Source organism: Lipotes vexillifer, unplaced genomic scaffold (assembly GCF_000442215.2).
Source record: "Lipotes vexillifer unplaced genomic scaffold, Lipotes_vexillifer_v1.1 scaffold1008, whole genome shotgun sequence".
In the NCBI taxonomy this organism is placed as follows: Eukaryota; Metazoa; Chordata; class Mammalia; order Artiodactyla; family Lipotidae; genus Lipotes; species Lipotes vexillifer.
This window is the reverse complement of record NW_006772616.1, coordinates 3,991,018-4,006,423: the sequence shown is the minus strand read 5'-3', so window position 1 is coordinate 4,006,423 and position 15,406 is coordinate 3,991,018. Positions and strand designations below refer to the sequence as shown.

The 15,406-nt window shown below is 37.2% G+C and overlaps 1 protein-coding gene across 1 annotated transcript in view; it reads right to left on the bottom strand.

Annotated features, from left to right (window-relative positions):
* The window catches only part of PPP4R2 (protein phosphatase 4 regulatory subunit 2), a 50,173-nt gene that overhangs the window by 16,927 nt on the left and 17,840 nt on the right, over window positions 1-15,406 (bottom strand). The window lies entirely within an intron of this gene.

The following is a 15,406-nucleotide window of genomic DNA, read 5'->3' as shown; positions in this document are numbered from 1 at the left end:
AGAGTAAGGAATGCCAACCATTCCTCCAAACACTATAACCAGTACTGGCAGCAGATAGACAGATCTCTTACACAGGAGATGACTTAAGCAAGACAAGACTGCTAGTCTGCAACCACTCTTCCATCCCATCCAGCAACCCTACAATTAAGGCAGCAGTTCTCAAAGTGAGGCCCAAGAGGTCAAAGCTATTTTCATAATAGAGTTGACTTTTTCACTGAGTTGACATTTGCAATGACAGGTAGGTGCAAAAGCAGCAGTGAGTAAAATGGACAACACTTCAGCACAAATCAAGGCAGCAGTACCCAAACATACTAGAAGTAGTCGTTACCTTCTTTATCACCAGACTCACAATTGAAAACAAAACAAAAAAACCTGTTTCACTGGAAAGTTTAATAAAACAAATTTACCAACTTAATTAAATCTGAACCTTTGAAAACACACACATCTTTTTAATATCCCATGTAAGAAGATAAGAAGTATACATAAAGGACTTCTGTTGTATAACAAAACAGTATGGACATCTCAAGTCACAAAAAGTTAAATACTGCTGCCAGGTGAATGAAAGCCATTTTTACTTGAATGTCAAACAAACAATGCTTATTCAGACCAAAGACCAAGAGAAATTGCTACACATTACCTCAAAAATGAACAAGTGAGTCTATCACTCGAAGAAAATCAACTGCAAAATTGGTGGCCACTGATAAAATTTCAACTTCAAAATAAAAAATGTAAAATCTAGAAAATGTTTGTTCTTCACTGTGAGTTTCAAAGGTTCCTGATACATTCCCAAGACATTTCAAAACCTACCACTGTTGATATAAAAAATACTGTGACACGCCCCGCCCCAAAGTACAAGCAACAAGAGAAATAAACTGAGCTGTATCAAAGTAAAAAAGCTGTGTATCAAAGGACACTATCAGCAGAGTGAAAAGGCAACCCACAGAATGGGAGCAACTATTTGCAAATCATCTATCTGATAAGGTTTTAATATCCAGGACATATAAAGAACTCCCACAACTCAACACCAAATAAACAGACAACTCTATTTTAAAAACGGGCAGGGCGGGCTTCCCTGGTGGCGCAGTGCTTGAGAGTCCGCCTGCCGATGCAGGAGACGCGGGTTCGTGCCCCGTTTCGGGAAGATCCCACATGCCGCGGAGCGGCTGGGCCCGTGAGCCATGGCCGCTGAGCCTGCGCGTCCGGAGCCTGTGCTCCGCAAATGGGAGAGGCCACAACAGTGAGAGGCCCGCATAACGCAAGAAAAAAAAAAAAAAAAACGGGCAGGGCTTGCCTGGTGGCACAGTGGTTAAGAATCCGCCTGCCAGTGCAGGGGACACGGGTTTGAGCCCTGGTCCGGGAAGATCCCACAGGGCGCGGAGCAACTAAGCCCGTGAACCACAACTACTGAGTCTGCGCTCTGGAGCACATGAGCCACAACTACTGAGCTCAAGCACTACAACTACCGAAGCCCACGCGCCTAGAGCCCAAGCTCCGCAACAAGCAAAGCCACCGCAGTGAGAAGCCCGCGCACCGCAACAAACAGTAGCCCCCGCTCGCCACAACTGGAGAAAGCCCACGCACAGCAATGAAGACCCAACGCAGCCAAAGGTAAGTAAATGAATAATAAATTAAAAAACAAACAAGTGTTGGGAAGGATGCAGGGCTACTGTTGATGGAAAATGCAAAATGGTGTTGATGGGAATGCAACCTATACATTGTTGATGGATGCAGGGCAATTGTTAATGGGAATGCAAAATGGTGTAGCCATTTTGGAAAACAGTTTGGCTTGGCAGTTCCTCAAAAAAGAGAGTTGATGTGTGACCTGACAACGTACTCTGTTAAATGAGTAAATTATATGGTAGGTAAATTTTACTACTATTATTTTTAAAATATGGTGAGGGTGATTATCTAAAGCTATCTGCATGACTACGTTTTCCCTCCTTTCCCTAGTCTTCTTTGGGAAGGGGAATTAGAGGTTTAACAAGCAGAGACAGCATATTATAATCTCTAACATGCCTAATATTAATTTCTGAGTAGTATACAATTGTCAATGGTTACTAAAATTTATCTTTAAATTTCATTAGACTCCCTACAGTCATTTAACTAATACTTAAACACACCAGGGGAGGGTACTGAAATAGGAGTCTTACACTTTTCATTTCTTAAATTAAGAATCTTTTTGTAGTTTTAATAATCACCCACTAAGTCATAACGTGTTTCATGAATTAGAATTTCCATATCACATGGGTTTTTTTAACCTACCTTTCCACTAACTGCTTGAGAATCCACCCATAACATCCAAACAACAGCAGCAACACAATGGGAATAGGGAGACAAGGAGTGATAGAGACCAGGTAAAGCAAACTATGAGGAGCTTCAAAGACTCTAGGTCACCAATTCTAGGTCAGACGGTAATTAAGTCCCATAAACTGAAATGAATTATGTACAATTTGTATTTTAAGTTCCAAATGTATCAAGCACAGTTACTCTGAATCAGATCCAATAGATGCAAGTCAAATTCCTATGGCATATATAATTGAAAAAATGCTTCTATAAAATGTGAAAGATAACGCTTTTAAATGACGTAACACAACTGATAAAAACAAAAGCAGAAAATGCTTCCCTGAAAATTATGTAATTTGAGCACAAAAATAGGCCAAGAGTAAATCAACTAAAAATTTGGCAACAGAAATCATTTTCTTAGGAATGTACTCACAGGACAAGAACTACAAAACAAAGACAAAACAAACAAAAAAACCCTTATTTTTCACATGAAAATAAAATTATTCTAAACAGATGCTCATGAAACATAAACACGTTTTCAACTTTAAAATCAACTCCTCCACATAAAAATTTCCTCCAAAAATAAAATACATACTCAGAATTTAAATCTACTTTGCTAAAATTAACTCGAGAATTTACTGAATTTCATTACTCATTAATTTTTTTAAGTAACTTCACCTCCCTTCACTTCCTTTTCTTCTCTTCCCCTTCCATTTCCCCCTTTATGCAGTTTCTCCTCTACGAAGGCAAAACAACTCATATCACTAATAAATATAGCCTCCTTCCAAACACCACACTGACCTTTTTCTTCCACAGGAACTCTCAAGTACTAAAACAAACGTTGTTTCCCTCACAATTCTCAGGTTAAAGGTATTTTTCAGAGACTCAAGAGCCGAAAATCCATCTCTTATTTCCCAGCTAGTTCTAGAACATTTTAGTGGCCAGGAGCCACATCTTAACTTGTTGCCCCTTACAGCTCCAAATTCTATTAAACTCAGACTAATTGCTTTCCACACAAAATCTGTGTGGGAAGCTAAGAGAAGAGAACACAGGAGAGCCCTACACTATCTCCAAGGGAGAGCAGATATTGTACCATTTGTAAGCAAAGGGGAATATGGAAAAAAATGAATGAATGAAAACAAAAAGAAAATTAATAGGGCTGATCACTGACACAAGGTGACAGGCTTTGAATCAGGAGACTTAAAAGCGCCACAGAATTTAGTCATAACTATCTGACTGGAGCAAACAAAGACAAGTAAATTTAATCTGAATATTGAATTACATGAGTGATAAAAGATGGGCAAAAATCAGAACACAACTGCTCACACAAAATCTTGACAACGTTTTTAAGAACTTCCTTTAAAATACAAATCACTAGCTCAGAAAACCTACAAGTGGGGTCCCAACCAAGAGAACATTCCTTGCATAATTTCTTTTGCGTAATTATACCTTTAAAATATATTAGACTTTATCAATTAATTGAGCAAGCATTAAAATGTCAGTGGAACAGAGACCAGAAACAGACCCATACATAAATGGAAACTCAGCATATGGGAAAGGACAGATTTTTCAGCAAATAGCCTGAGAAATGACAGAGCTACTACAAAATTTTACTAGAGTTTAAAAATTTAAAAGATGTCTGTTCCCCCCCTCTTTCTGATTATATAAATGGGACAGTCATTGGAAAAAATTACAAAACATAGAAACAATGAAAATTGTCTGTAATGTGCCCAGTAATCATTACTAAAGTACATGTTTAGTGTATTTTTTCACTAATATTTATTTATTTAAATTGGGTACCCTTGATTAATATCCCTTTGTTTCCCTACCTCATTCACTGAGGGTATTGTCACGGGACCAGTAGTCTGAAAAGTAAGATTTTTAATACATATCACATATGGTAGTACCATTATTTAATAACCACCATTTTAAACAAAGAATTTAGGTTTGCTTCCAGCTCATTACAATTAAAAATAACTGCATTTAATACCCCAAGAATAAACTTTGTAGGCATCTGTTTATTACCTTAGGATAAATTCCTGTAAGTGGAATTACTGAGTCAAAAGTATGAAATATAAGAACTTTTGATACATATATTCAAAAGCCCCTCAGAAAAGCTGTACCACTTTATAGTGCCATCAGTATAGAAACACCTATTTTATTGCAGTATTACACGCTTTCAAAACTCTTGTATATTTAATAGTAGAAAAACACTTTAATTTGCCTTTCATTCACTGCAAGTGAAATTGAGTATTTTTACCTATGTTTACTACCCACAAAACATTTCTTTTGGGACTGAATAGGTCCTTTGCAATCCCTCATCCTACAGTCCCTCAATTTTGGCATCACTAACACTGTAAGCCTGATACTTCTTTGTCAAAGGGGGATGTCCTGTGAACTGTAGAATGGTGAGCAGCAATCCTTGATCTCTACCCACTAGAAGTCATTAGCACCCAACCTTCAACGGCCCCCCAAATTTTGACAATAATAAATGTCTATAAATATTGCCAAGTGTTTCCTGGGAGACAAAAAGTATCCCCAGTTAAAAACCACTGCCTACTCCACCCCTTTAAGATTGTCTTTTTCTTACTCTCATGTTATTACAGAAAAAGTAAAATTACTATGTAACACAAGTATGAACATAACTTTTGCATTCTCATTTTGTACCAACTGCTGCAAAAATAAAAACTGTTGCTTTCATATAAATGTTGAAGTGACACTAAAATATTTATCTAATTGTTCCTATTTTGAAATGCCATACATTTCTTTGCTCAGAAACTCATACCTGAAGATGGAATGGTACCTGCTCCAAAGCAATAAAATTATGACACAAATTCTGAAGGGAAAGTATTTGGCACTAGAAGTGAAGTTTTCAAATTAAGAGTGCTAAATATCTAATGATAATTGTACACAAAAAGGATCCAATCAGATGGAAAAGAAAGCTTCAGCAGGTAACGCTAACGTTCAGGTAATACCTTAGTGCAAACTTGGGTTTCTTCTTTGGCAACTTGTATATTCATGATAAGCACTCTAACATGTCTAAAGATTCAAGTTACACTCCTCTACTCACCCATCTCTCTCTACCAATTAAAACAAAAAGTTCAAGAAACAGTGTGTTCTGGTTAGCTTGATTTATGCTTAACTCTTAGCTAAACTTTGACCCTTTTTTGAAAATCTTTCTCAAATTTATTAACAGATCAACATGGATCCTTCCCTTCCACACAGACAGCTGAACCAAACAAGTATGAACCAAAGATAGATCTCCTCTAACAGTATGACTCAGGCTGAAGACAGCCGATTTAGAATTCAGAGGGTACTAGTTTTTTTTAAATAGCACTAGTTTAATGGCTGCAGTGGATCTACCCTCCTCCCTGCTACTGGAGAGTCACTCTTCTCATTCCATTCACCACTGATGCTATCACTTCTTCCATAATCCATTTGATACTAATGCCAAACTGCCATCAACAGAGATGAGTCCATTCTTTAACCACTACATCTGCCAGAGCCTAGGTAGGCCATGGGCCCTTTTTTCATTCTACAAACTCACAATGTAATGTCAGTGTCAACAGCAGTTAGAAAGCCCAGAAACAATGTAAGACATTGATCCTTAACAAAATTAGTTTGAAAAACAAGATACATAAACAATAAACAAATAGAAATAAAACAGCACAGACTATCAGATGCAAAAAGACTTCAGTGATGGTATAATAGAACAAAGAAAAAGGAGATGAAATGTAGGTTTAGAGCCATCAAGAAAAGCCTCAGGACAAAGTGGGACTTTAAAAGGTGAACCTGAAAAGCATGAGTATGAAAAAAGAAGTGGGAAAGTATAGGACTTAAACATAGAAGGAGTTTAATATGGACAAATGACTTTTTCAAACTCAGCACTATTGACAGTTTAGGCTGCAGAGTTCTGTATTGTGGTAGGCTGTCCTGTGCATTGTAGGATGTTCAGCAACATCTGCAAACCCTACACTGTGATGCCAGTAATCCTCATCACAAATGGTGACAATCAAAACTGTCTCTAGACCCTAACAAATGAACCCTGGGGTTGCGGGGAAGGGAGGCTTGCTCCCAGGTGAAAAGCACTGCAATACACAATCTCTTTTGTTGAGAATTACACTGGTTCCTGAAAAACAGTAAGGCTGGCAAAATCAGAGGTGCAACACCAAACTCTCAAAAAAATTTTGAAGAATAAAACAGCCCGAATATATATATATTAAGAGACAGAGGAGAAATTCTAAAATGTACAGGAGTCATTCAAAAAATGCTCATTAGCATTAAAATCTATCTCATGAATCACTTCTAGCCGTACAGGAAAATGCGCTGTGGAGATATGATCTAGAATTTATTTTTCCTAGGGTGTAGTCTTCTGTTCATTGAGAAAGGTGAAGGAAAAAACACAACAAACAACAGAAAAAAGTCCTTCCACCTGGACCCAGATATCAATTCATGTGGTGCAAAGCAAAGGAAGTTTTAAATACTCAAGTTTTTAAAGGAGACTGAATGAACATACATAAATGGTTTTATAATTTGTTAACGAAATATAAAATGAGTTAACACAGCAGTGGTGGCAGATTACTGTACACTGTAGTACACAGGTTTCATCCTGGAGAATCCTTTTAGAGTCTGAAGGTGAAGCTCAAAGTGTCTTTATACTGTTTGCAATATTGGCTTTTTATAGCGTGGTATGTGTCTATTTTGTGCTATTCCATTTACAGATTATTTTTATTAGTGTTTTGAAGTATGACCCAGAGTTATGCTATCTTACAATTACTAATAAAAATATAATTATTTAGAAAGCATTTTTCTCTATCTACATACTCTCAAAACAAAGAAAAAATAATAACCACTAGAAGCATAGTATCTACTGGGAAAACAATTTGTACTCTAGTCCAAGAAGTGTCTGAACATGTGAAAAATGAACCCAACAACACTGAAATGGATAACCCTTCCTAAGAATCTCCATCTGCGTAAGATGAAACTAAGAAGATTAACTGGAAATGTTTTTTTCAGGGAAATGTTTTTAAAACAAGTAACTGACAAGCCCAAAGCTAACATCATGCTCAGTGGTAAACAGCTGAAAGCTTCTCCTCTAAGATCAAGAACAAGACAAGAATGTGCACTCTCACCAGTTTTACTCAACATAGTACTGGTAGTCCTAGCCACAGCAATTAGACAAGAAAAAGAAATAAAAGGCAAACAAGTCCAAAAGGAAGAGTAAAACTATCTCTATTTGCAGGTAACATTATATTATGTATAGAAAAGTCCAAAGACACAACCAAGACTGTTAAAACAAATGAATTCAGTAAAGTTGCAGAATATAAACTCAAGATAGAAAACTCAAGTGTGTTTCTACACACTAATAATTCACTATTGGAAAACAGAACTTAAGAAAACTATCCCATTTACAACAGCATCAAAAACAATGATATACTTAGGAATGAATTTAAGCAAGGAGGTGAAAGATCAGTACACTGAAGATTTTAAGACACTGATGAAAGAAAGTGAAGACACTTCAAATGCAAAGATATTCCATGCTCATGGAATGGAATAATATTGTTAAAATGGCCAAATACTACCTAAAGCAATCTACAGATTCAATGCAATCCCTACCAAAATGCCAATGGCATCTTTCAGAGAAACAGGAAAAAAAAAAATCCTAAATTCGTATGGAACCACAAAAGACTCTGGATAGCCAAAGCAATCTTGAGAAACAAGAATAAAGATGGAGGCCTCACACAATCTGATTTCAACTATATAACAAAGCTATAGTAATCAAAACAGTATGGTAGTGGCGTAAAAACAAACAGATCAGTGGAACAGAACAGAGGGTCCAAAAATAAACCCATGCATGTATAAATACAGTCAATTAATTTTTGGAAAAGGAACAAAGACTATACAATGGGGAAAGGATAGTCTCTTCAATTAGTGGTGCTGGGAAAACTGAATAGACACATGCAGAAGAATGAAACTGGATCACTATCATACACCTACACAAAAATCAACTCAAAATGGATTAAAGACTTGATCGTAAGACCCAAAACCGTAAAACTCTTAAACATGATTTTTTGGATCTGACTCTAAAAGGAAAGGCGAAAAATGCAAAACTAAAGAAATGGGACCACATCAAACTAAAAAGCTTCTGCACAGTGGAGGAAACCATCAATAAAATTAAAAGGCAACCTATGAAATGGCAGAAAATATTTGCAAAGCAGATGGCTGATAAGGTTAACATCCAAGATATACAAGGAATTCATACAACTCAATAGCAAAAAGAAAAAAAAAAAAACCTTATTTTTAAATGGGCAGAGGATATGAACACAGATTTCTGCAAACAAGACATTCAAATGGCCAACAGGTACAGGAAAAAGTGCTCAACATCACTAATGCTGAACTGTACACTTAAAAATGACTATATGTCAATTATATCTCAAAAAAGCTAGTGGAAAATGATTAAAATGGTAATTTTTTTTTTTTTTTTTTTTTTTGCAGTACGCGGGCCTCTCACTGTTGCAGCCTCTCCTGTTGCGGAGCACAGGCTCTGGACGTGCAGGCTCAGCAGCCATGGCTCATGGGCCCAGCTGCTCCGTGGCATGTGGGATCTTCCCGGACCGGGGCACGAACCCATGTCCCCTGCATCGGCAGGCGACTCTCAACCACTGCGCCACCAGGGAAGCCCGGTAAATTTTATATTATGTATGTTTCACCGCAGTAAGACAGAATATAAATTTAAATTGCCATATTTAAAAGATACTACTTTTCAAACTGAGAGAGCCTCATAAAGGCTGACAAATAGTAAAATTGCATAATTCTGGAATCAAAAAGAAGATCCTGGAAAACTCCAGCGATACAAAACAGGTCACATACAGGGCTTCAGACTTAACAACAGTGCAGGAAGAAAGCAACAGGAAAATGCCTTTAAAATTCAAAAAAAACCTTTTCAACCTAGAATTTTGTACTCCAACTATCCATTTAAGTAAATGGGTAGGGAAAAAAAAAAAATTTTCGTTGAAAGTACAAAAAAAGATGTATTTCCTATCATGCTTTCTCTCAGTCCACCAAAACAATGAAGTAAACCAAGAAAGAGAATGTGACATGCTATCAAGGAAACTAAAGACCCAAGACGAGAAAGTGAATTTCAGAATAATGATAAAGGCAGATTCCAAGAGCGGAGGAATAAGGCAGGTCTAAGAGCAACCACTCCAGAATGGAGCAGTTAAGAAGGCTCCACAAGAGATTTTTTAAAAATATAAAATTGGTAGAAGACCTAATATGTCAATTATTTTGCAATGAGATCTAAACAACTAAAGTTTGGGGTAAAATTAGCCATAAGTATACAGAAAATTAAATGGAAAACATAGCATTCACTAAGACAATGTGTGTAACAAATGCTGAACTGACCAAATTTTCAATATAATTATACTGAAGACATTGGGCAATGGAAGTGAGAAGTATGTATGTATGGAGTGAAGGAGAGGAGGTTAAAAAAAACTAAATCCTCACTGCGATTATTATGAAATCAGTAATTAATTCTAAAAGTTTAAAGAAAAAAGTGATTTTCTAAGACTGTAACTTAGAAATAGGCAGATTAACACCCATTCCCCCAAGAAAACAATGATTTTAAAGTGGTTATCTCTAGGGAATTGGGGGAAAAAAGGAAAGCACACAGAAGACTTTTTTCTGTTCCCTTTGTTACATTAATAAACTCACTAAATCCTGTGCATGTAAAACTTCAATGAAAGTAAAAATCACATGGTAAAAAAAAAAAATTAAAAAGCATTGGTGCTAGAGTCTGAAAGCTTGGTTGGGTTCAAATTTTAGTTCAGCCACTTTTTCATTTGTATGACCTAAGAGAGAGAACTCCAGACTCCCTTTGTTTCCCTTCTCTAAAATGGAGGTAACCGTATCTACTTCACAGAACTGCTGTGAGGATTACATTAGTGTAAGCAGACTGCTTAGCACAGTGGCTGACACCTAGTAAGTACTCAATCAATGGCTGTTTGTCCTCAAGAAACTCAGGATGTGGAGAACATCTGAGTAATACTGTAGAAATAAGCAGAGTTTTCCAGACGGCTTTCCAGGTGTAAAAATGGATTGGGACAGTGAGAAAGATCTCTTTTAGGGCATAAGATGGTTGGGCTTATCCTATATACTCTCATGTAACAGATATATAACAAATTGAGGCAATCTCTCCAGCCTGAGCACTTCTAGAGCCTCTTTAATTATTCCTTCTATTAGAGAAAGGAGAAAATTTACCCAATATTCCTTCTTCACCCATTCACAAAATTATTTCCTTTTAAAAAGTAAACATAATATTTTAGCTAATGTAAGAATTCAGAACAGGAGAAAAAACCTACACTTCACCCAGCTTTGTCTGCGCCAAAAAAAAAAAAAAAAAAAAAAAAAAAAAAAAAAAAAATTAAAGAAAAATGCATCACCATGCTGGCTTGTTTCAAGTACACTACCAGATTAATATTTTATTTCCCTAGTTTATTCACTTCCAGACTCTTCTAGGTAACTATTTCATATCTTCTCTCTCCTCAAACCCCCACTGAGTTCTCCCTCACTCTCACAATTAATGACCTTGAATTTCCAGAGTCCCACCACATTTATCCACCTACTAGTAGGCTCATGCACACGCTGAATTCCCACCTGTTATAAACTACCCATGTTCTCATCTACTTAAATGCCAGATTCTCCATTTGCACACCTACTCAAGAGCATCACTTGTGTAATTCTCCCCTTTCTTCTATCAACCATATCAACTTTTTAAATCTCTAATGGATCATTTCCACTACCTTACAAATACATCTATATTTCTCCCATCTCAAAATTTTGTTCTTCCCTCCACTTACCCTCCTAGCTCCCCCATCATTTATTTGCTCTCCTTTGAAGGAAAACTCCTTGAAATAGTTGTCTCCCTCCCATTATCCCTCAAACCCACTCCAAACAAGCTTTCACTCCCACCACTAAAATTAATCTGCTCTTATCAAGGTCATCAATTACCTCCATATTGCTAAATCCAATGATCATTTCTCACACCTCATCTTAAGAGCATATAAAGAGTACTTCACACAGTTGGTCCTTTTTCCTTAATTACTTTCTGATACTGTCTTTTAACTTGCTGATCTTTCCTACTCATTGTCCTTTTTCTGGTTTCACAAAATGCTCCATGCTGGAGTAATCCAAAGCTCAACCAATCAATTCTCTGTCTACACTTGGTGATACTGTCAAGTCTGGAGGTTTTAAATACTATTTGCCCATGAAATCTCCTGATCTCCACATTCACCCATTCAACCACCTGCTCCACATCAAAATAGCATTCAGCATGTCCAAGAGTGAACTGCTGGTCTTTCCCACAAATTGCTCCTCACATACCTTTTCCCATTTCAGGTGTGAAGAAATTCCATCCTTCTAGCTGCTATGGCAAACCGGAGTCATTCCTGACTCCATTTTTTCTCTCACACACCACACCCTATCTTCAGGAAATCCTGCCAACTGCACCTTCAAAATGTATTAAAAATGTTGACTAATTCTCACCACCTCCTACCACTTAATCCATCTCTTCAAAAACATTATTATCGTCAATAACTGCTGCTTCTAGTTTACTTTACCTTAAGTCTATTGTCAGCATGGCCATTCATACAACTCTCTTAACACTTAAGTCTGACAATGTCACTTCTCAACTCAAAACCCCACACTGGCTCCTGATTTCACTCAGAGTAAAGTCTAAACAGTCCTTACCTCGGTCCACATTGCCTACATGATTTGACCCCAATCTCCTTTAACCTCTCTGATTTCCTATTCTTGGTCAGTCTACTCCAGCCACAGTGGCCACCTTTGTTAGTCTGCAAAAAGGTGGGACACACTCCTTCTTAAGGGCCTTTGCACTGGAAATCCTCTGCCTGGAATGCTCTTCTGCTAAATATAGGCATGGCCAACTTCTTGTCTTGCTCAACTGTCATCTTCAAAATGAGGCTTACTCTGACCACCTTATTTAAAAGTACAACTACCTCTTCGGGCTTCCCTGGTGGCGCAGTGGTTGAGAGTCCGCCTGTCGATGCAGGGGACACGGGTTCGTGCCCCCAGTGCAGGAAGATCCGGCTGGGCCCGTGAGCCATGGCCGCTGAGCCTGCACGTCTGGAGCCTGTGCTCCGCAACGGGAGAGGCCACAACAGAGAAAGGCCCGAGTACAGCAAAAAAAAAAAAAAAAAAAAAAAAGAAGAAACGTTCTAATAAAACCATTCAAACTGGAAACTAAAAAGCAAAGTTGATCCAATTATATTTGTAAAGGGCTACTGGCATTTATTTTTCACATATGCCTGAAAAATCTGAATTTAATTCCTCAGAACACAAAGGTTTGCTCCAGTATGCTTTAGTTTTTTCTGATGACTTTCTTTAAAGCTACTATTAAATTCTCCTTCTTTTTTATTTTACTGAAGTATATAAATGTTAAGCATATTTGGGGGCACAGAAATGGGAGTGACTTTCACTTCTTTTATGAAATACTGCACTGTTCAAATTGTTTTAAATAAGGTACCCTATCTTGATCTTATAATTTAAAAAAAACACACATTTTAAATACTCGGCCACATTTCTCAACACTATGCCTCACACCAATACCAAATTTAATCATTTTAAAAATTACCACATTTTGAAAACTTCATTCCATTAATGCGATTCTATAATTTGAAGTTTTTTATACAGTTCAACTACAAATGTTTCAAAAAGCAAAACCTTCAAACAATCACAAACAAGAATATGATTTTATCCACAGATCCTCATACCAACAACTTTTAAAGACTACCAACTAAATATAAAAGGAATATACTTTTAAAATGTTTAAAACCTTTTCTTACTTGAAACATACCAACACTTAAATCAATCTACTTACACTGTGAACTCAGAAGCCTTTCTTTTAAAATAATTCTGCCAAACTGTCTGTACTACCCATCCAAAACACTTAAATATGTACTTTCCCTAAACCTTCAAAGAGCTAACAACACTGTATTAATCAAATCTAAATCAGGAGCAACTGTAAGACTCTCCATTATTTTAAGAAAACTAGGACACTATTGACGTTTGAAAGACATGCAGTTTCAAAGATATAAAAACGTGGAAAAAACACGCTGATGAGGAATATTTACAAAAAATTAATTTTAAAACGTCTTTCTGGGTAGCAAAGAGATTCTAGGATTAAACTGTTAATTCAATAAAATTTGTAATTATGTCAAAATTTTGAGGTATATCTGGAATTTATATACATAGTATAAAAAAAATTCAAAAAGCAAAATCTTAAAGCAATTTCAATTTTATTCCCAATCTAATTCCTAATCTAACCAAGCTCTACTGCACTTCACACATTATTAAGCTAGTATTACTTGACACTAAAGCTTTCAGCTCCCCACCCAAAACTTAAAAATAGAAATGTATATCAAAAACAATAACTACTGATATCAGATTACTCTTACAGCATATGCTGACTTAAGGAGCAACTGAAAAAAATTACTCTCTTAAGGAACTACACATTTAAGTTTCCCCAGTCCTAATTTTAAAGATAAACTTAACATAGTTGATACTGGCAAATACTGATAAAAGCAGGGAGCAAAATATTAAATGAAATATAACTTTTAAAATTATTAATAAACACTATAACGGACTGTGGTTTGTGTGCTCACCAGTGCATCCCAAGGTACCTAGCACAGTACCCAGTATAGAATATATGCTCAATAATCATTTGTTGACATCTCAATAAAGATTTGAAGGAATTTAAGCAAACTTGATACACAGAAATTACACAAAAACTAACTTGAAGAACAGTATATAACAAGGAAACCTCTGCATTCAGAAAACTCCACACCAGCATTTTTTACATAAAATGTCACATAATATGCATTTACTATCACACACTATGCATTCAATAAATCCCTGCCCCTTTTCCTTCCACTTTCTTTTGAACAGTGTACACCTAAAATGTTTACTTCATAAAACTCAATTAACATCAAAATTTTTAAGAATACATCTGCATAAAAGAATCCATATCTGAATGTAATCAGTAAATATAAAAAGACATACAAATCACTGACGAATGTTACGGACTGTGTTTGTGTCCACCCAAATTTTTTACGTTGAAGGCCCTAGCCCACAGTGTGACAGCATTTGAGGATAAGGCCTTTGGGAGACAATTAGGTATGAGTGAGGTCCTGAGAGTAACACCCTCCTGATGGGACTACTACTTTTAGTAGAAAAAATGGGGGGTGTGGAGGGCAGGCAGGAGAGCAGTCCCCCAGGCCCCACCCCCTCCATGTGTGGCCACAAGAAGGTGGTGACCTTGGGCAAGCCAGGAAGAGTTCCCACCAGAACCCAACCATGCCAGCACTGTGAGCTCAGACTTTCAGCCTCCATAACTGTAAGAAGCTAATTTCTGTTGTTTGAGCCACCCAGTCTACGGTATTTTCCTACAGTAGCCCAAGCTAAGACAGCAAGTCTACTACTTTGAAGGAACAGTGACATATGATACAGAAGCATATAATGATCGAAAAACAAATTATGGCCTCTAAGGGCCTAGCTTGGTAGAAGAAATAATACTTATATTATAGTACCCATACAAGGACTTCCCTGGTGGCGCAGCGGTTAAGAATCCGCCTGCGGGGGCTTCCCTGGTGGTGCAGTCGTTGAGAGTCCGCCTGCTGATGCAGGGTACACAGGTTTGTGCCCCGGTCAGGGAAAATCCCACATGCACAGAGCAACTAATCCCATGCGCCACAACTACTGAGTCTGCGCTCTAGAGCTAGTGACCCACAACTATGGAGCCCGCATGCTGCAACTACTGAAGCCCATGTGCCTAGAGCCCGTGCTCCGCAACAAGAGAAGCCACCACAATGAGAAGCCCACGCATCGCAACGAAGAGTAGCCCCCACTTGCCGCAACTAAAGCCCACGCACAGCAACGAAGACCCAACGTGGCCAAAAATAAACAAACAAATAAATAAATTTACTTTAAAAAAAAGCCTACTGATGAAACCATTAAAAAAAAAAGGTACCCATACAGAGTAGAAAATGGTAAAATGCAGACTTTAGAAAGGCAAGATTACTATCTTTTTTTTTTTTTTTTTTTTTTT